The sequence below is a fragment of the Gossypium hirsutum genome, chromosome A01, assembly GCF_007990345.1.
Source record: "Gossypium hirsutum isolate 1008001.06 chromosome A01, Gossypium_hirsutum_v2.1, whole genome shotgun sequence".
Taxonomy (NCBI): Eukaryota; Viridiplantae; Streptophyta; class Magnoliopsida; order Malvales; family Malvaceae; genus Gossypium; species Gossypium hirsutum.
The window spans coordinates 56,915,136-56,941,480 of record NC_053424.1 but is presented as its reverse complement, the minus strand read 5'-3'; positions in this window follow the sequence as shown (position 1 = coordinate 56,941,480).

The window sequence follows — 26,345 nt, the reverse complement described above, 5'->3', positions numbered from 1 at the left end:
AGTTTCTCTCCCTGGGGTGCACTAGTTTTATTGTGAAAAAGAAAGACGGAACTAAGAGAATGTGTGTTGATTATAGACAGCTCAATAAAGTTACTATAAAGAATAAATATCCGTTGCCACGAATTGATGACCTGTTCGATCAACTGAAAGGGGGCTATAGTGTTTTCAAAAATAGATTGGAGATCAGGTTACTATCAGTTGTGAGTTAAGGACTCCAATGTGTCGCAAACTGCTTTCCGAACAAAGTACGGACACTATGAATTTCTTGATATGCCTTTCGGACATACTAATGCGCCTACTATTTTTATGGATTTGATGAACCGAATCTTCAGATAGTATCCGGATCGATTTGTGGTTGTGTTCATAGATGACATTTTGATTTATTCTCGTGATGAAAACGAGCATGCTGAACATCTGAGACTTGTGTTACAGACTTTGCGGGGTAAACAGTTGTATGCAAAGGTCAACAAATGTAAGTTCTAGTTATGTGAAGTCAGTTTTCTCGGACATGTTGTATCAGCATCGAGTATTTGGGTTAATCCGAGTAAAATTTTAGCTGTACTTGATTGGAACCCTCCGAGAAATGTTTTTGAAGTCTGAAGTTTTTTAGGACTTGCTGGTTACTATAGAAGATTCGTGAAAAGTTTCTCTATGATTGCAACCTCAATGACTAAACTACTATAGAAAGTATTATGTTTGAGTGGTCAAAAAAGTGCCAGAAAAGTTTTGATCAGTTGAAATAATGGTTGAATTATATTGATGGCTGAGTGCAATGGTTATAGTCGGGCAGTTTCTATGATTCCTTCTAGGCATTCTATGTGTACATTTATTCTCAAAAGTATATATGATTGTTTAGTTTCAGAAAGAATTCTTATCGTATGAGAACATTAGCTAAACATATTAATAGATGAAAGTATCGTTGGTCTGTTTGGGTTAAATTTGACATTGCTATGTCTTCCTCTGGTATTTATTCCCTTGTGTGAATATGAAAATTGATGGTAAAATTTGAATGATGTTAATACTCTATTTCTATTGGCTATTGTTCAGTTGAAAATATGTGAAGATTATATTGCTTCTGTTACTGTGGATTTCAATATTTATGAGTGACATTGTTCTTTCTGGATCTTATACAGGATATCATCGGAGTTAATATAAATCTATATGGGTTGTAACCTTCTGATAATTCTGTATAGCTTTAGACCTCGAAATTTCGCTATTCCAATTTTCTTACGATTCCATGTGATTATCTGCAAGAGATATCTATTTGACGAAAATGACTATATCTATTATAATCATAATTTCGGTTCTGGAAGTTGGGAGTACTGCAGTACTGTTATTAGAGTTATAAAAGCTATGTTTCTACATTGGTAGCTATTCAAATAAGATTTGAATTTCTTCTGGGTTGAAATGCTTTATTAATAGTCAGATGTTATCTATTGTTATGGATAAGATGTCAGTCTTATTATGACATTATGATTTCTACTTGATGGTTATGGGTTCTGCATAATAATATGTCTAGGTTATTTTTTTAACGAGAAGAAAAGATTTCTTTGAAAAGACTGATTCAATGGTTTAGTTTGATTTGAATGATTTGATTAAAGTGAATTGAGTTATATATGTTTGAATCTATCCACCGTATTAGAAATGAATTTTGAACGCACATTTGTGAATTGAAGGATTGTCTGGAAGAAGAATTTGTATTCTTGAAGATTTAATACAAAATTATATCTATTGGAACTATTCTATATGAGAAATGTTGTGGTAAATTAGAGTTAGTTCGACTGTTGAAGCTATCTTTTGCATGAAGACATTATCAACCTAAATGTCAGTTCTGGTTCTGCCTGAGTTGAATAAAGAGTTATGTGATATATATATGATGACTATAAGAGTTTAAAATGTTTAATATCAGAGAAAGATCCGAACTTGGCATAGCAAAGTTAGCTTGAATCGTCGAAAAACTTTGGAGTCTGTAAGTGATTTTTATCTAAGGAAAATGATTATAGTTTCGGATGTTTTGAGTGGGAAACTTTTGTGTGCTTCTTGAGTAATAAATACGTGATTGATCTTTTCAGGTAATGAACAGTTGTTAGATGAATTTGAGGATATATAAATGTTTATTTAGTGAAGTTGAGAAACTAAAAAATGTGTCAGCGAATTATAAGATAAAAAGGGGTTCAGCATAAATTTATTTCTGATTTAGTACCTCAGATGTGATATCAATGATTATTTGATATTTAGAGATAGAGTGTGTATACTGAAAAGCTCTACGAATATACAACAACTACTACAAGAAACTCTAAGTGGTAGCTTATCTGTTCATATGGGATTTAACTAGATGCGCAACAGTCCGAGATATAAAATCCAAAGCTATATGTGAATTTGAAATGTACTAAGGGGAAGAAAATCCTTTACTCTACTTTCTGGTAAGATTTTTGGGGACGAAAATCCCTAAAGGGGGAAGAGTTGTAACAGCCCGATTTAGACCCTATCTAGAACGGTGGTTTCGGGACCACGAATCCGAGTTAGAAAAACATTTAAATAATTATTTTTTATTTTTATTATGTGTGAAATTATATGTGTGAAATTTTCGTGATTTAATTTTGTTGTTTGAGTGTCCGATTTAATAAAAATGACTTAATCACGTAAAATGTAAAAGTGACTAGTTAATTGTGTTTGTCTTTATAATATGAAGCATTTAAGATGCAATTTGACCATAATTCTAAAGGATGGACGATAGTAGGCTTAGTATATAAAGTTTACAAATTAAATAACAAAGGTTAAAATTGTAAATGAATAAATTAATGTAATAAAACAACATAAAACAAAAGCTACATGCATTCATCTTTTAGATAGCCAAATATTAAAGAAAGAAAACAAAGAATAAAAGCTTTGAAGTTTTGATCAAGGGTTAACTTGATTAAAGTATGTAATTAACTTGGTTTTTGATAATTTTTACGTTTTTGAGATCGTTGCAGTGTACTGTACAAAGCCCATGCTTGAATTTTTTATTTTGATGAATATTTTAAGTTATTCCATTGATGAATATTTGAGTTTTGTGATGTTAGTTGATGAATTATGAAAGATATGTTTTGGATTGATATGTTTTGTATTGGAATTTTTCATGATTTTGTGTAATTAGGACTAATTTGTAAAAATAATAAATTGAGGGAGTAAAATGTGAAATAAACGAAATGTATGGACTTGTATGAACATAAGGAAGATTCGGCCTAAGCATGGTGTGTGCAAATTTTGCATGTTTTGTGTTTTGTGCAATTTAGACTAAATTGTAAAAAGTGTGAAATGCCAGGGTAAATTGGTAATTTGTACATCTAGGTGTTTTTGGATTAAATTGAGTAAAAATATGTTTGAATGAGTTTAATTTGAATATGTTTAGATCAAGAACCAAAGAAATTAGTTTTGGATCGGGGGAAAACTAAAGTTGTCGATTAGCCGTCCCGTTCCGATTTTCATCATCCGAGGTAAGTTTATAAGCAAATAAATATTGTAAATTTTGAATATACGTGAATGTAAAATGCTGATTTATATTTTATGAGCTTGTATATATAATAGTCGAATGTGTATATGCTTGGGAATTAAGCTTACAAGATCGATTCGATTGAGTTACGATGTCCGAAAGCCCTATATGAACCTTAGGAATAGCTAGGATACATATGTCAGGACATAGGATTCTGATATGTGATGTGCGAGTAAGACCACGTTTAATACGTTGGCATCGATATGTGATTACCAGTAAGACCCTGTCTGGGACAGGGGCATCGATATGTGATTACGAGTAAGACCCTGTTTGGGACAGTGGCATCGATATGTGATTAAATGTAAGACCACGCCAGGGACGTTGGCATTGTATGATATGTGTGATTATCCGAGTATCATATTCAATTCTGAATGGTTCAAAGGGCAATAATAAGTTAAGATCGAATGAAAAATCAAGTTAAAAGGCTCAGGTATGTATTTATACTATGTTATGAAATTTTGGTAAGTTGAATGTTTGAATTGATGATATAAATGTTACATGATAATGTGAACTATATGTATGCATATGTGGAAGTATACTTTCGGTCTAGTTATGTATTTATGATGTAAATGAGAGTACATATGTATATGAAGATTTATAATTGGCTAAAGGTTAAGTATATGTGACAGTGCAAATGAAATGTATGTGCCTTCATATTTGAGAATTGGTGAAGTATATTCGGCCAAATATTACTATTGTATAAATATGTAATATTAAGGTTTGATTTATGAAGAAATGTATATAAGAGATTAAATATTCGGTTATATATATAGATATTAATATTATAAATTTGAATGTGTATGTTATTTTGATAATAGATGCATGTATATACGGTTAAGGTAAAATTTGTATATGTTATATATGAAGTTGTGAGCTTGAAAATAAATGTGATTGACGATAGCATAAATTATTTGTTTGAGTTAAGTTAAACCTTGAGCTGTTTATTTGCTTATGACTTACTAAGCTATGATAGCTTACTGTATGTGTTTATGTTTTCCTCTGTATTATAGATTTTGGAGTCAAGTTATGAGCTCGGAGATCGTCAGCAAAGTCTATCACACTATCGACTGCTGTCGGTACCTTTATAAGTTAAATTTTGAACATATGGCATGTATAGGCTTTACTGTATGCGGTTATGTTTGAAGATGTGTGTATACATTAAGTCTTGCGAAAATGGCTAATTTGATCCCTAAATATTTGCTATCTTATTCATAGTTCTTGTGTGTGCTAAGCTCAGTTTATATGCTTTTACCAAATAACGATATCTTTGTTTTTGGTTTTAGTGATTTGATCATGATATACTTCAATATGTTGGTATAATTTAGTAAGCCTTAAGTTTATTATTTTTAGTTGTTACAGTATGATATGTGTGGCATATTTAATATGATGCATATGATAAATAGCTATGGTTTGAGGTATTGGTAATTGGTTGTAATGAAATAGATATGGATAATGAAAGTGAGTTGTTCATGACTGGTACATATATGTGAACCTTGTTGTTATGCATGTTTTATGCGTGAGATATGCTTGAAGCTAAGAATGAATGTATTAAGCAATTGACATTGAAATGGAATTTACTATATGACATGTGGCAATTGATATTTGATTTATCACAAATATTTGATTTACCTAATAGATTACATGTAAAATGAGTTATTAATTATTGATTTAATTTTATGTAATGATACATGAGTATAATTTGATTTAGTAAATAAAGTGGACATTGAATAAATAGATATGATCAATTAGTTATGCGCATGAATATTTAGATGAATTTGTAAGTATACTTGTTCATGTCTTAATTATTTAAAACCGTGTATAGTAATGCACAGTAGGTCATTATTGATTTGATTATACTTTGAATAATTATATTTTTACAATGTGGTGCTGAATGGATAATGTCCATAATGATATATATTTTAAATATGTTTGCTTCGTATAATTTATGTTGGTAATAATTGATCGATTTATTTGTATTATTTTGAGACGCGTATATGCTATGTGGCAAAATGTTATAATCGGTATTATTTTCTTATGAATTATGTATTTGGTTATATGTTTGAAAAATGTTAAGATATGATTGGTAAAGAAATTAAATTAGTTATATATGTAAATATTTGATTGATTTATGAGTTTGAGCTAGAATATGTATATGAATATTCAGAATTTATGTATTGTCTGATAATACCTCATAACTCCATTCCGACGATGAATACGGGTTAGGGGTGTTACACAAGCTCCGTATATGAAATGGTGGAATGAGGGAAATGGTGTAAACTGTTGAGATGTGATGGGAGAAATGAATGGGAATTATGATAGGAGATGAGATTTACTTCTGGTAGGGCATGTAAATACAAATTACATTGGTGAATGCCCCACCTTGTAGGGGAACATGTAAATGTTTGAATTAATATGGAGGATTTGCGAAGGTTCAGTTGGATATATGAAATGCTGGCTCAATGGAGCAATGCCATGATTATGAAAATGTGGCTTTTCGAAGCGATATATGGATCAGAAACTAACAAAAGGAAGGGATCCCTGAGCAATCCATGCAAAACATGCAAAAATTACATGAAATTATTGGACATGAATAGTTCTTAAATGTATGGGTATTTGCGTGATTTGTGTTTAACAGCGAGAAGTATCCACAAGTGAACTAACTTTGGTTGAAGTGTGAAATTGTCTGTGTTTGTGATTAGACATAACTAATATTCACATGAAAGTTTAAGCTACTAGTGACTGCATCTAGTGGCAGATAGTATCCGCCATCGAACCCTAATTGTTTAATGCTATGAATCCACTAATGGATCGTACATAGCTTGATTAGTATATCCGTGTGTAAATTATGGGTATTACTAAGTGTTGTAAAAGCCTGACTTAGTTTCACTTCTTGAAAACATTGTTCGAAAGCTTATTATTTATTCTTGGAACTCAATAAGTTCATCTGAACTTATCTAGTTCCCTTACCATTTCAAGATTTCTTGAAAGTGGACTTTTGAAGCGACTCGGCCAGACAAGTGGACTCTTTTTGAGCCATTCATCGTTTTGTTGTAACATGTATATCAAATCGGAGTGTCTTGTGGTCTAAGTCTCTTGTAAATGAATTACGAAAAAGTGAATTTGAATTTCTTTTAATTAACCATTTGTATATAATGAATGATGAGACTTTGCCATTTTATTAACCTTTATGTTATGTGAATTAGGGCTTACTCTTATTTTCCCCTGATTTATGCCTTAATTCTTTTAATTTGCCTAGTGACATTTTTGACATATACCATTATTTTCTTTTGGTTGTGATTTAAAAATAATACTTAGCCAAATGTCATTTAACATTGTTTTATTAAAGTTGTATTGATTAACTTAATTACTAAAACCAGTGTTTTGACCTTACTAAATGATTTTTTTTCTGGTAACATCACCGTTCGCTAGTCAGATAGTTGAATTGGGGTGTTACCGCTTGAGTTCAAATAGATAAGGAATCGAAACATGGTGTATTGGGTATATGAATTCTATAGTATGTAGTGTCATTCACAATAGTGGAATTTATAGCCCGAGACATAGGTAAATTATATCATCTCATTGGCATTACATGGTAGATGAAAAGTAAATATGACCACGGGTTGTTCGTCTTTATGATGAATGTCTTGATTACTACTTGATAGCAATTGACTTTTCATGAAGAAAGATGTAATATTTACCAAGAGATAAAATAAGATCATATTGGAAGAACAGATTTATCCCAAAAATATTAAGGATATCCTATGAGGGTAACACACTTATGATAAGATCATTGGATGACCACTAATCGAGTTATTTTCATAATGGTATGTCATTAGGGAGAGCTTCGTCACGATACTATAGTGGAATGCGTTCGTGACGAAATGAGTTTGTAATTAATAAGAGAAACATTGAAACTTAATTATAAATAATTTTAGCCATAATTACATGTCCAAATGGTCATTTTGCTAGCTCATTGAAACCAGAAATGAATTGCATATTAAATCAAATGAATAGAAATTGATAGAAATAGTTAAGTTAGAGAAATGAGAAACATACGGAAATGAATGCGGTTTTCTCTAAATGGAAATAACTTGATAAATTAATTTATGATTTTTTTAATTATTATTTAATTAACTAAATAATTAAAGTTAAAAAATGGAAATAAATTCACTGGTCATAGTGAATATGTTGAATGTAGATCTATTAAATAGATTTCTCATAGATTGTTTTACAGTAAAGTTGTCATGATTTTAACATAATTATAATCGAGTTGTGAAAATCATTTAATTGAGAAATTATTTTATGATGTTTATTTTGGAAAATAGAAAACATATATTGGATTAGATTAGATTATAAAGTACGAGGTTAAAAGTCTAGGATGTACATATAATTGGACTCGATATAGGAGAGGCTCAAAAGCCCCTTATGCTAAATATATGAGACAATAAACCCTAGTATATTTCACTAGGGTTGCTGCCCACCCGAATCCTAGTTAGACTAGTATTTTGTTTTTCTATTGAAATAGACTTATACTAATTCAAGAAGGGTTTCACTTCTTCTCCCAATAAATATATGACACCAGTAGGTTATAGATATTATTATTCTACCCGAAAATAGTGAGAATTTATTTTCTAGGTATAATTTTTTTTTGTAGAACAATAGTTCCGCCGTTTCTGTTAAAGAGAAAATTTTGATTTCCCACTAAAAGTAAAATAAATAATTTATAGTTCTGTGCTTAATTCAAATTAGAACCCACACTCGAAGTAGCTTGTGGTACGAGAATAACAGAGAAGGCCGCTATTTTGAAAGTTGTGAACAATAAGGATCCATCTAGCTAAAAACACATGTGCAATTTCGGGTAAAGTTTATTTCTATAAATATCACAAACTGACTATATTTTCAAATTTTTAATTTTTCGCTATGCAAGAAAACCATTTTCAAATCAGATTAAGAGATGCAATGAGATGGTATAAGAGATGGTACTTTTAGGAGTGTACGTTAAATTGTTTGAATGTTGTTTTTAATTACCAATGATGTACATTGAAACTTTTGTAAAGGTATTAACTCTATTTACTTTTATAAGGCTTTCACTAAATGTTTTGTTTTTAAAGTGCTATTGTCTTGACATATATATAATTTGATTGTTTTGTCATTGTCGTATTGAGGAGTATGCCAATATAAGAATTTTTAAATAAATTTTAAATACCTTTTCTAAATTCGTATAAATTTGAATTGTGGCACACCATACTCGAATCCAATCATCAAGTTGGGTAAGGTGTGTTACAAGTTATGATATCAGAGCCAAGCTTAAGTCGATTCTAAAAGAATCAAAGGTTTTGTCACGCCCACCATGCATGATACATCTCTAGCTTAGTCCTTGTAATTTGAATAAATCTAAATTTTATTGTAGTGTTAACAAAAATGTTTGAAGGATCAAGAGAAGCAACTGGGAAGAGATAGAAAGCCATTTGTTCAAGAGCAAACTCCTGCAGCTTTTGGGAGCAATTGATAATGTTTTTTTTTTGAAACATCTTCTTCACTATGATAAGCTAGATGTTCAACCAGTTTATGGGGACAACACAAGCACCCCAACCTCATCAACCTCACGAACCACAACCAGAGGTGGTACAACTAGTACCTCTTGCTCCTGTTGCACTAGCTACAACTCAATATAAAGGTGACCCTGTAAAGGAGATAAGAAAGAGAGGAACTAAAGAATTTCTAGTAGATAAGGGTGATGATCGTACTGTAGTGGAACAGTGGCTATCTTGAGTTTGCCGAGTAACTAAAGAGTTGAAATGCATGCCAGAAGATAATCTTTTCCGTGTAGTTTCTTTGCTGGAAGGAGAATCATATCAATGGTGGGAGACGTTGATTAGTGTAACCCCGAGGAGTTGATAAACTAGGATTAGTTTTTGGAATGTGAACCAAATGTATGTGGAGTAGATGAAGAAAATTTTTTTGTACCTTGTGAGTTTGTTAGACTCAACCGTTAAGCAAAAAGTATGTTTCAGCCTGAGAAAGAGATGTGTGAGAAATTTGAATGGGGTTTAAGAGATGAGATTCTCGCACTGGTGGAGGCCTCAGAGTGTCAAATCTTTGCAACCATGACAGCTAAAGCTCATAAAATGTAAACGATTGTTCAAGATAAGAGTAGAAATTTTGAAAGAGAAAGAATAAAGTGTAGAATGTCTAGTCCTCCATCTCCATCAAATTTCAAGAAGCCATTAGATAAAAATTTTTCTTCATCAATGAGGGATTCACAACCTATGAGTTTCAAACATGATGGAAATAGTAGATAGACTACTTCGATAACAAGTTTAGGCAGATCTAAAATAATTAGAGATTCTAATTGTGAACACTGTGGAAGAAATCACAGAGGAGATTGTTGGAGGCATTCTTAAGCTTACTTTCGATGTGGATCTTTGGATCATCAGGTTAAAGATTGTCCCTCCTGAGTTGAGGTTAGTACAAAACAATCTATTTGTGGACCCAAAAAATTTCAATAGGAAACGAGGTTTGACGTAGTAGCAAAGTTTGGATCGGTTCAGGGGACTTTAAGGAAAAGCTACACTAAGCTAGCTTTGGAGTATCAGTCATAGCATATGTAATGAAGACTAAAGAAGTTGCTATTTTCCCAAAAGCCATACAGAGTAAATTTTCTTTCTTTAAAAATAGTATTTATGCATTAATAGATCCGGGGTCAACTCATTCTTATATCTGAACTAAGGTAGTAGAGGGCTTGAGTCATGAGGTGGTCTATTTTGTGAAAAATGTGTTAGTGGCTAATCCTCTTGGTCAAAGTACAATGGTTAATAAGGTGGTTAAAAATTATCCATTATTTTTTGGTGAGCACACTTTCTTTGCGGACTTGTTGTTATTGAATTTCCATGAGTTTGATGTTATTCTAAGGTTAGACTGGTTCACTAGACATAGTGTTGTAGTGGATTGTCTTGCTATGGGTGTACGTTTGATAACTATAGAGGATAAGGAAGTATTGATGCTTGGCGTATAGACCGATTTGGCAGGTAGAATAATTTTTGCAGTATCCACCAGAAAATTGTCGGTTAAGGGCACGAATGCTTACTTAGCATAAATTATGGATGCATCTAAATCGAGAAAGGATATCAATCAAGTTCCAATTGTAAGAGATTTTTCACATGTGTTTCTAGGGATTCCACCAAATAGAGAGGTAGAGTTTTCAATTGAATTAAAGTCTGGTAAAGCACCCATTTCCTGTACTCTTTATAAGATGGCATCGCTAGAACTGAAGGAGCTTAAGACATAGTTGCAAGATTGGAATGACGAAAATGTGCAAGTGTACACAATCACAAAAAGTAATAAAGTGACAAGTGATGTCGAGTTATCATACCCACAGGGATTGTGAAATAGAATATTTATAAAATGCAAATTTAAACAATTTGGTGTTGGAAAATATGTTGATTTGAAGTGGTGAAATAAAAACAAAAAAACTTAACTAAGTGCTAACTAAGAAAATTAAAAAAAAAATGAAATTCCAATGCACAGTTTCTAAAAATGAGTTTAACCAATATGACATTAATGTGTTAGATTAATTTTATTCTTTAACTTAGAATTATTAAAATTGTGTTCATGTTGTTACAGATAATTTAACAGCAACTCGGTAACTTGCTAACTAATGCACATACTTACCTACTAAAACTCAATAATCTATTGACCATATCTCTATGTCAATTCAAACAATTAATTGAATTTTAATAAGCAAGTAAAAGATCAAATGAGGTAACAATATATCTCTATAATGAAACGATTTAATTACAATAATCTTGCAAGTTATACAAGGCTAATATATTGTCTAATACCGTCGCTAATTTAATCCTAAACTACCTTAGAGAATTAAACATGCACCAATTAAATATTATGTTCGTTAATTACAATTTCAATCCATTTAAATAATTAACTCAATTGTTACCTTACAATTAAAATGCAAGCATAACAAAAGCATAGTTTTATTTAATTGGACAATTTATTGAGACCTAATAACAACACAAACACATTTTTAATAATCTTAAGTGACATAATGCAATTAATCTAACACAAAAGGAATTTAACTCATTTTAATTAATTGAAGAACAAAAACACACAAATTCATCTTCATCATCAAAACAAAACTAAAACAAAGATTAAGAGAAAGGAACTAGAAAAACAAATCTTGGTGGTTTTCTGAAGCCAGACTAGGGCGCTCCTCTCTTCTCTACTTGTTCTGTTGATCCAATGCCTTCATGAACACTTTATTGTTGCTACTCCAAGAGGTCTGCAAGCTCTTTTTCAAGAGGGGAAATCGACAAAGGAAGGAAAATTTTTGGGACGCAACTAGAAGCGAAAAAGAGAGAAAATGTGTGTGAGAGAGATGTGTGAAGTGAGGGATGAGAAATGAGGGAGTGAAAGCGGCTTTTTATAGATGGAGATGAATTCTAAAAATAGCAGCCAATCTCCTTTCCCTTGGCCGGCACTGCATGATAGGAGGGATGGATTGACTGGCTAAAAATAGCAAGCTTGAAAAAGAGGAGGGGTTTGGGCGGAATTAAAGAGAAGTTCAAGGGATGATTTGAAATTATAAAAATCGAAAAAAATAAGCTGATTGGGTCAACTACATGGGATGATTTGGGCTGCCAATTTCTTGGTGGATCAGTCCTCTTCACTTGGCACAACTAGACCCCTTTCTTTTCATCAGGCTTGTAATTAATTTTATCCCAATTTGTGTTGGATCAAAATTAATTATAAGATGTGTTAAATAATTATTATTGGACCATCCATGGCTGGAAAAATAATCGACCATACTCTTGGGTCACTTGATACAAAAATTGCCTTAACGGTTTAAGCTTCTCAAGGCAACCACCGAGTCGATTTTCCCCATTTGTGCAGAAATATCGAAACTAAATTAAATTAGTGTAAATTTATTATAGAATTAATTAAAATTTAAGATGTTCATAATTTGAGTGAAATTTAATTATTTTATAATTAAAGAATGATTTTTGACAAAAAATTACTACGAAACTACATGAATTAAAGCTAAAAAAGAATTGAAAAAGTCAATATATTTTTGTGTTTCCACACCCCAAAGTCAATTCATTGTTGGTCTGGAGTAATGCATAAATTGCAAAAGAAGTTGCTTGAAATCACCTTTGAAAAATTTCTTTAGAAATCATTTCTCCCCACAATTATGAGTTTAGTGTAATTATTCTCAAGAATAAGAATTTTGAAATTATGCAACTGAAGGATACCCATTATTCGAGTTATTCTCAATAATTATCATGATAGCAATAATAGAATAAATGCTTTCTCAATAAAGATATGCTAAATTTTTACCAATTAATTTTCATTCCCTCTTATAAGACTAAATTGTAATCACTAAGTTTAATTTATGCCTTCATATGTTGAACATAGCAATTTCTCTCCACTGATATAGTCAGCACAAAAATCTGAATCAATAGGTTGTAACGTGGCTAGGTTAGGGAGAGGTAAAATATTGATAATTTTAAGCTAAAAACCATAGACTTAGCTTGCATCAAACCTTTGGAATAAATACCTCCAAATTCACCAACAAATTTTTTATTTGAGTACACAAGCTCCTTGTACTTTTTTTTCGAATACATATGCTCTTTTTTTTAGCATATTACTATATGTACTACAATTTTGAGCATTTGATACTTCTTCTCAACTCCCCCAAACTTATTTTGAGAAAATATTCTAAATATACCGAGTCTAGTGTTTGGGAAAATTTTAGAGATAATTATAAGAGAAAGGATGGCTTATTATTGCAAGGTTCAAAGAAAATCAGGTCATATAGTCTCAAAATTGGGTTTCAAGGGATAAATATTCGTTAAGGTTGGCTTGAAAGGCTCAAATGGTCCAAACAAATGTTTGCCTAAATTATTTTCAAAATTCCATGCTTCCTAGTATTTTGCCTCAAGAAATTACTAAGGCAATTCTAAAGACTTAAACTTTCATGCATGCTTAGCTTTCCTAAGGAATTAAAAATTTCATGGTTCGATTTACATATTTTATTAAGAGTAACATTTATGTCATAATTTAACTAACATTGCAATTATTGAGATAATAGAACTTTATTTATAAATTTTAGCATAATTAACAAAAATTCAAATTTTTTAAAACAAAATAAAACTTAATCATAATTATAAGAAAAATGTATTTTGAAAAAAAAAACAACTTCTGTAACACCCTAAATTTGATAAATTTGTTTCTGTGAGTTTCTAACACAACTGTGTATCTACTTCAGTAATTAAGTGTTCTGGGTGTGTGTGAGAGGTCCCAAGTTCAAGCCTCGCATTTGGAAAATTTTGGCTTTTTTTCTGCTTTAAGCCTTTACTTCTAGTTAGCAGGCTTATGTTAAGTTATTGTAATTTCATATCAGAATGGGCCTCTGGTCCGGTGGTTAAGGTGTGTGTTGGAGTGTGGGAGGTCTGGAGTTCAAACTTTTGTGCGAGCATGAGAGAATATTTTTGCTCGTTTGACCGAGAGATTTCTGTCAAACAGGAATTCTGAGAGGTGGGTTTAATGGAGAAATTTAGGGGATAGTGGGGAGTGAGGGAAAATCTGATAGGTTTTCAAAAATTTCTCTCCATTTCAACTTTTTTTCTCTCTCTGTCGTCTCTCTTTTTCCTTTTTACTGCCATTTCACTTTTGTTCCTACTTTTTGTTTATTTCTTTAATCAATCCGGTCTCTTTCTTCTGCGGTAGTTTCCCCTTGCTCGGTAAGTGATATTTTCCTTAGTTTTTCGTTGGTTTGATTAAGCGGTTAACATGAGGGTTGCTTTACTGTCATATAGGTGTTCTTCGAAAGTTTTTAACGGGTATTCCAGTGTGCATGACTACTGGTCATCGTTTTCGTCGTGGAAAGTTTTCCAAATCGTTGTTGGCTTACTTGCTCGAGTGTTATGGTTGGGAGTCTTGATTGAACATTGAAGTAAGGAATTAATTTAGTGATTTATTGGACAAATATAGGTTTTGGGGTGCTCGAGGATTGCTTAGGTATCAAACATTAATAGGTGTGTACCCATAAACATAGAAAACGTGCAACGAAAAAAGCTGAAAAATGAATCTGTCAACATCACACGGGCGTGTGGTCGCCCGTGTGGCAGGTCGTGTGACAACACACGGGCGTATGATCGATAAGCCAGGCCGTGCGCGTAAGACACAAGCATATAACACAGCTGTGTGTTAGCCGGTGAGGCCGTGTGTGACACACGAGCTTGACCTATTAGGCCGTGTAGGCCACATAGGCGTGTGGGCCACACGGATGAACCACACAGATGTGTGAAATTCTGGGCCAGGCCGTGTGATCCACACAGCCAAGGTTAATTTGTGCCACGTGGGCCACACGGGCGTGTGGGCCTACACGAGTAGGCCTGGGTGTGTGTGCCCATTTTTCTGAAATAATCTGTAAGTTTGCATGGGTCATCAAAGTCAACTGTGACCTACCGTAGGGTCGGCAAGCATTGCTCAGACCCCTGATCCTGTGATCTGACTATGTGAGGTATGTATTTAGCATGACTATATGTTTCTGAGTTTGAGAAAACTCACCCTTTCTTTGTTTGATCTGATTAGGTAATCCCCAGCATTAGAAGGATCGAAGTGGCGGGGGACTCTTTGGTGATATCTGCTTCTGCCTCATGATAAATTTACGTTTTTATGCTTATCATGGTTTTAATTTTTATTTGGGAAATTGTGATGTAATTATGGCCATTACGGGTTTTTGTTTAAATTTAGGATGACACTTTGTTTTCCAGTTTTATCACAACAAATACACGACGTTTTCTCGAAATGAAAGTTTTCCTAAGACGGACGGTTTTCTAAATAACAAGTTCACAAGCTTCCGCTAAAAAGATCACGTTTTGAACTGTAAGATGAACACGTGTTTTCCTGAGTTAATTAAAGACTAATAAAATGGAAGGGTTTTCACTCGTTGAATTAGACTACAAATTCCATTCCATGTGATATCACCAGATTTGGCCATAACGTCTAGGCCAGGTTTGGGGTGTTAGATTTAGTGGTATTAGAGCCAGGTTGCAAAACTCGACTGTGGATTTGGGTTTTAAAGATTGATTTTAAAGAAATGATTTGTAAATAATCTAAAATATTTTTGGAATAAGTATTTGGTACACCGATTCTCCGGCACTGATCCTGTAAGTTTTCTGAAACTCTATTTTGAATTGTCTGAAAATATGATTAGAATATTCTGAAACTACTTTAGGTAGTATACCATACTGAAAACACTCTAGGAAGTGTAAACTGAAACCAGTAGTGAGACTACGATTTGTGATAACAGACTCTAAACTTCTGATACTGTATTGTATAAAATATCTGTTAATAAAATATCGAAACTATTAGCTAATCCATAAAATTTGTAATACAGATAAATTCGATTAGACAATGAGCGCACGAGGTGTCCACGTATGTGGTATTACAGACCGAGGTAAAGGTCGTAAAAGGGCTCGAACTGAGTCCTCTTCTATGGATAATATACCGAATTTGGACACGAGTGAAATTCCAGTGTCGCATGCTACTGGGATTGGGTCTCGTGATCGCATGGCTGGGGATGACGCATTGTCCCAGGCTATGCTCAGGATTTTAGAGAGGGTCGTTGGGCCCAACTGGTTCTGGGGGCCGAGGGTTGGTTACAGAACGACTCTAGTCCAATGGGGCTGAGTTATTTAGGGGTCTCACTGGAGTCGCCCCTAACGTGGCTGAGTACTGGATGGAGGCCACGGAGAGAATTATGGATGATCTGGATTTTACTTCTGAGCAAAAGCTTAAGGGAGTTGTTTCTCTACTGCGTGATGAGGCATACCAGTGGTGGCTCACGGTTAAGGAGGGAATTCAGCCCGACGATTGACCTAGGACTATTTTAAGACTACATTCCAGTGTAAGTATGTGAGAGCTAGCTACATTGATGCCAAGAGGTGTGAGTTCCTTAATCTCACCCAGAGAGACTGATCAGTGGCTGAATATGAGGCTGAATTCCTAAGACTGAGTTGTTATGCGCAAGGCATGGTGGCGTCTGAATATGAGATATGTGTCTATTTTGAGGACGACATTAGGGATAATCCGAGGGTGCTGATAGCTCCGCAGAAGGAGCGTGAGTTTGCTAAGGATGTTAAGCGCGCGAAGTGCCAGAACAGGGATCGCGAGAGGGGTAAGAATAAAAGGGATTCAGAGCACTCGAGTTCTATGTTGAGGCCTAAGAAAAAGGCTAGACCTGATGGGCCAATCAGAGTTAGGGTCCCTGTTTACCTACTGGGGTGGTGTTGTGTGGGCACTGTGCTAGACGCCATCTGGGTGAGTGTTGGAGGACTATTAAGGCATACATCAGGCGTGGGTCAACTAAGCACCCTGTTCGAAATTGTCCATTGAGGTCTGAGCAGATGCAAGCTATGGGTACTGGTATTGCGCAGCCATCGAGGGTAGTTCAGCAGCCACCTAGGGGCCGAGGTCAGGCCAAGGGTGGTAATGGTATGGGCCGAGGTCAAAGAGCACCAGGCAGAGGTACTAGACCAACTGAGGCGAGGCAGCTTGCTTTGGTTTATGTTGCTCATCACTGTAAGGACTGAGATGCTCCGGGCGTCATTACGAGTACGTTTTTAATATTTAATGTACCTTATTTGACATTGATTGATATAAGCTCCACACACTCCTATGTAGCTAGCACTGTGTCTGAAACTTTAGGGATTTCGGTCTAGGATACTTCTAGTAGGTGACTGTTGTGAGTCCTTTGGGGCAATCCATTCGAGTTAGTAAATTGTATAGAGACGTTTTGTTAGAGGTTCAAGGGACAGTATTTTGGGCTAATCTGATGGAGCTTTCGTTTGGGGAGTTCGATTTGATATTGAGGATGGGTTGGTTGGCAAAGCAACGAGTAAGTCTGGATTGTACGACAAAAAGGGTTGTGTTGAGAATCGATCAAGACAACGAGGTAATTATGATTGGGGAACGTCGTGACTACCTGACTAATGTGATCTCAGCTTTGGTAGCGAAAACGTTGGTTCGAAAAGGGTGTGAGACATTTCTGGCCTACGTCATTATTTCTGATTCGGGGGACTCTTCTATTAAGGATATTAGAACTGTGAGAGATTTTCCAGATGTGTTTCTTGAGGAGTTACCAAGGTTACCTCTGAACTGTGAAGTGGAGTTTGGGATTGAGTTGTTTCCTATCACAGCTCTGGTGTCCATTGCCCCTTACCGAATAGCACAGAAAGAGCTGACGGAACTTAAGGCTCAGATTCAAGAGCTGTTAGATTGTGGGTTCATTTGTCCCAGTGTGTCTCCGTGAGGAGCACCTGTTTTATTTGTGAAAAAGAAAGATGGGACAATGCGGATGTGTATCGATTATCAGCAGTTGAAAAAGATAACAATTGAGAATAAATACCCACTTTCGAGGATTGATGATTTATTCGACTAGTTTAGAGGGGATTCAGTATTCTCCAAGATTGACTTACGTTCTGGGTATCATCAATTGACAGTAAAGGAGGCTGACGTGTACAAGACGACATTCAGGACTCGATATGGACATTATGAGTTCCTAGTTATGCCTTTTGGATTGACGAATGCGCCAGCGCCATTTATGGATTTGATGAACCGAGTATTTCAGCCTTACTTGGATCAATTGGTGGTGGTGTTCATTGACGACATCTTAGTATATTCTAAGATAGAGGATGAGCACGACGAGCATCTCAGAGTGGTTTTACAGATTCTTCGTGAGAAACAGTTGTATGCGAAGTTCAGCAAGTGTAAGTTTTGGCTCCAAGAAGTAACATTTTTGGGACATGTGGTTTCTGCTGAGGGGATACGAGTTGATCTTCGTAAGATTGAGGCGGTATTGGATTGGAAGCAGCCGAAGAATGTGTCTGAGTTCCGCAGCTTTCTGGGTTGGCATGTTACTATTAGCGCTTTGTAAAAGGGTTTTCCTTGATCGCAGCTCCTTTGACTAAACTTTTTCATGAGGGGGTTCATTTTATGTGGACTGAGGCGTAGCAAGAGAGCTTTGAGAAGCTCAAGACTGTACTAACTCAGGCTCCTGTTCTGATACAACCAGAGCCCAGTAAAGACTTCGTGGTATACAGTCACGCATCGCATGTGGGACTGGGTTGTGTTCTGATACAAGACAGAAAGGTAGTTGCGTATGCCTCTCGACAGCTCAAGACTCATGAGGCTAACTATCTGATGCATGATCTGGATTTGGCAGCAGTAGTCTTCGCTCTGAAAATTTGGAGGCACTATTTGTATGGTGAGAAGTGTACTATTTACACTGATCATAAGAGCATCAAATATCTCCTCATTTAGAAGGAGTTAAATCTTAGGCAGTGTAAATGGGTTGAACTGCTTAAGGATTACGACTGCACTATCGAGTACCATCCTGGTAAGGCTAATACGGCCGCCGATGCGTTAAGCCGTAAGGCTATGACTGATTTAAGAATGATGTTCGCTCAATTAAGTTTTTTCGATAATGGGAGTCCACTAGCTTAAATTCAAGTGAAACTGACAAGGATTGATCAGATCAGAGATAAATAGTTGGGGGACAGGTCTCTAGAGTTACGTTTTCGTCAGATGGAGAATGATGTTACTACGAATTTTGGGATTAATAAGGATGGGGTATTGTGTTTTCGCTGTCAGATTTGTATACTGAATGATGAGGACTTGAGACAATCGATTCTAAGGGAAGCGCATAGTAGCCCTTATGCTATACATCCTGGTGGAAACAAAATGTATCAAGATCTGCGAGATTTATACTGGTGGCCAGGGTTGAAGCGTGAGGTTACTAACTTCGTTGCTCGCTGCTTGACTTGTCAGCAGGTTAAGACTGAGCATCAGTTACCTTCGGGTTTGCTACAGCCGATTAAGATACCATTATGGAAATGAGAGTGAGCAACAATGGACCCTTTTTAGTGGGTTGCCTCTAACACCCATTAAGAAAGATTCTGTTTGGGTCGTCGTGGATCAATTGACCAAATCCGCTCACTTCATTCCGGTCAGGACGAACTTTTCTCTGCAAAAATTGGCCAAGCTCTATATTTCTGAAATAATGGGGTTGCATGGGGTACCTGTCCCGATCATCTCTGATAGGGATCCTCGTTTCACGTCTCGATTCTGGAAGAAGCTTCATGAAGCTCTGGGCTCAGGATTAAACTTCAGTACTGCTTTTCATCTTCAGACAGATGGTTAGTCAGAGAGGGTGATTCAAATACTGGAGGATATGTTGAGAAGCTATGTGATTGACTTTCGTGGTTGTTGGAAAGACTATCTGCCATTAGCCGAGTTCGCCTATAATAACAGCTACAAGTCAAGCATCCAGATGGCACCTTACGAGGCACTGTATGGTCATAAAGTATCGCACTCCTTTGTGTTGGACTGAGTTAGGTGAACGACGTGTCCTATGTCCGGAGTTGGTTTCGAAGACTGAGGATAAGGTTCGACTGATTAGGGATGGACTAAAAGCGACTTCTGATAGGCAGAAGTCATATGCAGATCTAAAACGAGGAGAGATTGAGTATGCTGTAGGAGACTTCGTTTTTCTCAAGGTCTCCCTAAGGAAGAAGGTACTGAGGTTCAGTCGCAAGGGCAAGCTGAGCCTTTAGTTTATTGGGCCGTACTAGATTCTGAAATGAGTAGGGCCAGTCGCCTATCAGTTGGAGCTACCTCCGGAGTTGGATCAAATTCATGACGTGTTCCACATCTTTATGTTGAGGCGCAACCGCTCTGGTCCCTTGTACATAGTTCGTGTAGAGGAAATTGAGGTTAGGCTAGACCTAACATTTGAGGAGGAGCCGGTTGAAATTCTAGATCGTGACATTAAAGTACTACAAAGGGAATCTATTCCCTTAGTGAAGGTGCTGTGGTGAAATCATAGCACTGAAGAGGCTACGTTGGAGCCAGAAGATGTGATGCGTCAGCACTATCCTCACCTATTCTGACTAGGTAAATTCGAGGCCGAAATTTTCTTTTAGGGGGTAGAGTTGTAACGCCTCAAATTTGATAAATTTGTTTCTGTGAGTTTCTAACACAACTGTGTATTTGCTTCAGTGGCTAAGTGTTCTAGGTGTGTGTGTGTAAGGTCCCAAGTTCAAGCCTCGTATTTGGAAAATTTTGGCTTTTTTCTGATTTAAGCCTTAATTTCTAGTCAGCGGGATTATGTTAAGTTATTGTAATTTCATATCAGAATGGGCCTGCTAGTCTGGTGGTTAAGGTGTGTGTTGGAGTGTGGGAGGTCTGGAGTTTGAACTCTTGCGCGAGCATGGGAGAATATTTTGCTCGTTTGACCAACAGAGTTTCAGTCAAATAGGAATGCTGAGAGGTAAGCTTAGTGGAGAAATTTAGGGAATAGTGGGGAGTTAGGGAAAATCTGATTGGTTTTCAAAATTTTCTCTCCATCTCAACGTTTTTTTCTCTCTCTGCCGTCTTTCTTTTTCCCTTTTGCTACCGTTTTGCTTTTGCTCCTCTTTTTTGTTTAATTCTTTAATCAATTCGGTCTCTTTCTTCTGCGGTCGTTTCCCCTTGCTCGGTAAGTGATATTTTTCTTAGTTTTATCGTTAGTTTGATTAAGCGATTAACATGAGGGTTGTTTTACTCTCGTATAGATGTTGTTCGAAGGTTTTTAACGGGTATTTCGATGTGTGTGACTACTGGTCATTGTTTTCGTCGTAGTAAGTTTTCCAAATGGTTGTTGGCTTACTTGCTTAAGTGTTACGGCTGGGAGTCTTGATTGAACGTTGAAGTAAGGAGTTAATTTAGTGATTTATTGAACAAATATAGGTTTTTGGGTGCTCAAGGATCGCTTAGGTGTCAAACAGTAGCATGTGTGTACCCAAAGACACAGAAAATGTGAAACGGCGAAAGCCAAAAAATGAATCTGTCAACGCCACACCAGCATGTGGTCGCCTGTGTGGTAGGCTGTGTGACAGCACAAAGGCGTGTGATCGACGAGCCAAACCGTGAGCGAAAGACACTGGTGCATGACACGGGCGCATGACACGACTGTGTATTGGCCAATGAGTCCATGTGCGACACACAGGCTCGACTTATTGGGCTGTATAGGCCACACTGGTGTGTAGGCCTACATGGATGAGCCACACGGGCATGTGAAATTCTAGTCCAGGCCGGGTGATCCACACGGCCAAGGTCAATTTGTGCCGTGTGGGCAACACGAGCGTGTTCGCCTCTACGGGCAGGCCACATAGGCATGTGAACCCATTTTTCTGAAATAATTTGTAAAGTTGCACATGTCACCCAAGTCAACTATGACCTATTGTAGGGTCGGTAAGCATTACTTAGACCCTTGATCCCGTGATCTGACTATGTGATATATGTATTCAACATGTACTCTTAGCATGTGTTTTTGACCGATTGTATAATTTGTTAAATTGCATTATAACATGTCATATTTGTATGATGCATTGCATCGGGTTGGGGTTGATGATATCTCGGAGGAAGTGTTTGAAAGGCTTTAAGTCTATTACTTGGCAGCTCAGCTGCATTATTTAGTTTATGTGCCGCAATTCGATACAGTATGGTGTGTAGGGATAGGTGGGTTGATTATATCCCTACATGGTGTGTAGGGCTGGACGGAGATAGTATGTAGAGGGTAGGGGGTAGGATTCTGACATTCTGATCTGCATTCTGTATCTAAGCTGGGCTAAGGCCCTAATTTATATCTGATTTTGTATCTGAGAGGGCTAAGGCCCACATTGATTCTGTAATGGGCTCAGGCCCAAATTGTATATACATGATTTATTTCTGATATTATGCTATGTGCACATGTTCTGTGGGGATTACACACTGAGTTTACGAAAACTCACCCTTTCTCTATTTGATCTGTTCAGGTAATCCTCAACATTAGACAGATCAGAGCAACAGGGGACTCGATAGTGATAACTGCTTCTGCCAAATGATAAATTTACGGTTTTATGCTTATCATGATTTTAATTTTTTTTTGGGAAATTGTGACTTAATTATGGCTATTACGGGTTTTTGTTTAAATTTAGGATGACACTTTGTTTTCCAGTTTTATCACAAAAAAACACGACGTTTTCTCAAAATGAAAGTTTTCCTAAAACAAACGGTTTTCTAAATAACAAGTTCAGAAGCTTCCACTAAAAAGATCACGTTTTGAACCGTAAGATGAACATGCGTTTTCCTGAATTAATTAAAGACTAATAAAACAGAAGGGTTTTCACTCGTTGAATTAGACTACAAATTCTATTCCATGTGATATCACTAGATTTGGCCATAACGTCTAGGCCGGGTTTGGGGTGTTACAACTTCAATTTTTGGTCCCCCTAGTTAAGATGAAAAATTCTCCATTGTTAAAAATATTAGAGAGAATGAAAATATAGAAGTGAATAGATACTATACACCAGGTAGGATTCCAAGGAAAGGAAGTGAGTCAAGTTTGACTGCTTAAATACCAAGCCTTTCCTAGGCAAATCCAATCCTATACATGTACATATCTATTGCCACACTTCTTATTTTGCAAATTGTCCAATTTTATTTATTATTTCCACCTCTTGTTTTATTGTGCGAGAAATAGAAATATCTTAAAAGAACCTAAGCCTAAAAACTTAAAATATCCTAAGAAAAAAAAAAGTAAAGACAAGATCCCTCCTTTTATTTATTTGTAGACCCCTCAAAATCTGACCCCTCTTTTGCTTCATCATTCTTGTTTTTGCTTGAATCGCGTCGTTTCTTTCTTGATATTGGAGTCCATGGATCAAATATAAAGTCGGGAAATTCAGGTATAAAAACAAATGGGTCATGAAATATTTTCGTAAAAGTGCCTCTCATTGCGTCATCCCATATTTTTTAGTATCTCCAATAAGCTTGTTGCTGCAACTACATATGATACATTATGTTCATCAACTTTGACAGCTTATCAAGAAAATCTGGGTGAGGCGAATGCATTTTAGGCGTTGGGGTAACCATGTTAGGTTCGAAGATTTGTTCATTTGGCTCTGCCAAATTAGGAATTTCAACTAGCTACGTTAATTCTGTCTCTATAGGAACTTCTTCTTCTTTAGGTTGATCGCTCGATTCAGCTTGCTATTGCAGAATAGAATTTCCTACTACTCAAAAAAAGGTCTCAATTTGTGATTGTGTCTTGCTTATACCCTGTCTTCTTTGCATTTGCAAGAACTTTAGTTTTCAAGCACAAAACTATTGTCGTAAAAGGAAAGTAGGCTGGACCAGAACGTCTAGCGGCATAGTTTCAAATTTCCCTTAGAATGATCTTTCCCACATCAATGGTCTTTGCTGTCATAATTGAGTATAGCAAGACCATTCGTTCTACTGAAATCGTAGTCCCATGTGAGATAGGCATAAGACTAAATCAAAGAAAATAAAACCATGCATTCGCTAGTAGTGTCAAATATTCTCTGCGACAAGTGTGAGTCTCATGCTTTGACATAGTCTATTTAGAACCCGGAACTGTATGTGCTTCTAGAATTTCTTGCAATTTCTCAACCTTAGTATTTTATATATAGGAAGAATATTGGTCATCTTTGAAATCAAGTAAATCAAAGAATTCATTTATAGTATTTGAGTTTATCGGTACCTAGATTCCTCAGACAGAGACTTCTGTTAATTCGCTTGAGGTCAATTTTGCATAAAATTCCCTGGCTAACTCTTCATCTGTACTAGGCCTTTTCTCACAAAACACTTCCCAATTTAAAGCTTCAGTAACTTGTCAAATACTTGCCATGAAATTAGTATAGTTGCTTTCTTTCAACATGAAACCTTTCTCTGGAAGCATTTGTTGATTTTTGAATATGCTGCCTTATCTTACTTTGGGTTTCTCACAATGGAATTTTTTTTGTGATTCTTCAACTTGGACAGAGGAACAAGTTTTTTTGTGAGGCATGATTTAACCTGAATATTACACAAGATGGAAACAAATAATAATTCCCAATATTTAATTAGAAATAAAAGATCAACAATTCAATAACTTGAAAAAATTAATTAATTAAAACAATTAATATTTTGGGAAAAAAATTTGAACCGCCTTTGTAATTCACTCGATAAAAACTCAAGAGAATAACGAGAGGGTGAAGCAATTTGTGTCGGGTTAGGGTTGGTTGAATGAAATTTTGATGCTACCTTAGGTGTTGCTGGAAGGTGTTTGATAAGGTACTTGAAGGTTGTGGCGGTGGTATGTTACAAAGGGGGTAGGTGTGTGTGAGAAAGGGCGTGTGAGGGTAAAGGAGCAAGGTGCAGTAGCACGCAAAGGATCAGGGTGGCGGGCTAGTTCTACTGGCAAGGTGCAGTAGCGCGCGAAGGATCAGGGTGGAGGGCTAGTTCTGCTGGCAAGGTGCAGTAGCTAGTTTCACTACACACGCAAGGCTACTGGCAGTTGGGGTGCACGACTGCTGCTAGTTGCCAGGGTGCACAGTTGCTAATTGTTGCAAGGGTGACTAATGGCTTTATGGGGTTGGGAGGTATGGCGTATGGTGGTGGAAAAAGAGAAGAAAGGTGGAGCTGAAAGTGATGTGAATAGGGAAGAAAGGTGGTGGTATTTAAAGCGGAAGAAAGAAAGAGTTTAACTCAAATTCTAAAGAAAAATAATTAACTACTCCTAATGTTGTATAAAGACAATAACAATTAATATATATAAAAATATATTAATAAATTATTTTTTGTTATCTTATTTATTTAAAAATAAAAACTCTTAGGTAAAATAATGAACAATTCTAATCCTATACAAGGTTAATAACAATTAATTAATATTACATAAAACATACTTATATATTAGTTATTATTATCCTATTTATTAAAAATAAAAATTAAAAACCTTTATTTTATTTGTTTTAAAATATTTACAAAAAAAGACAGCTAATTTCAATATTTACAAAAATGACAGGTACTAATTACAAATAATTCAATTAAGTACCTAGACTTAAAGATAATCTGAAAATTGAGTAGAATACAAAAACTTGGATCAAAATCAACCATTTTATTCAAAAAATAAAAAAAAAATTATTTTCTCACCTACGAAACATTTTCCCAGAATACTACGTTAAAATAAATTTTCAAGAAAGATTAGAAGGGTCACAAGCGGTCTCACTTAAGTTCTCACCTCCTAGACAGAATTTATTTTAACATACTAATCCAAAAAATATAGCCTAAGTTTAACACCCCAACATTTTGAGTATTTGAATTGTGAGAAATTGTCAATGTGAGTAATCTGGTTTTGTGGTTATGTGTTTCAGGAGTGTGTGAGAGGTTCTAGATGCAAATCCTTTTTTTGAAATTTTATTAATTTTTACTCAATCCTCATCTTTGGACATCTTCCTTAGATTTAATTTTCGCTCAACTTGTGACAAGAATGAGCCTATTTGGTTTAGTGGTAAGACTTTAGCTTACCTTTTGGTCCGGTGTTCGAGTTTCCATGCAAGCAAGTGGAAATATTTTTATTTCTATGATCTATGTCATCCGTGTGGAAAAGTTTTTATTATATTTAAACTCTTGAAATATGAGTAGTTGTCCGAATCTGGTGGGTTGTTATCATGATTCTTTTATTTTTTAAAAAACAAAATAATTAAAAAAATTAATTTGTTAATTCTATTTTTTCCTCAAATCCCCCACCTTCCCCATTCAGTTTCACGTTTCATTTTTTTAATTATTGATTTTATTCTTATTATTCTTGTTCTTTGTCCTTCCTTTGGAGTAGACCATAATTCCACAAAAAACTTTCCTTTAATATTTTTTGTATGCATATCAGCACGCACTGCCAATCCTCCCATGGCGTAGCCTTGGCATCGTCTCTCAT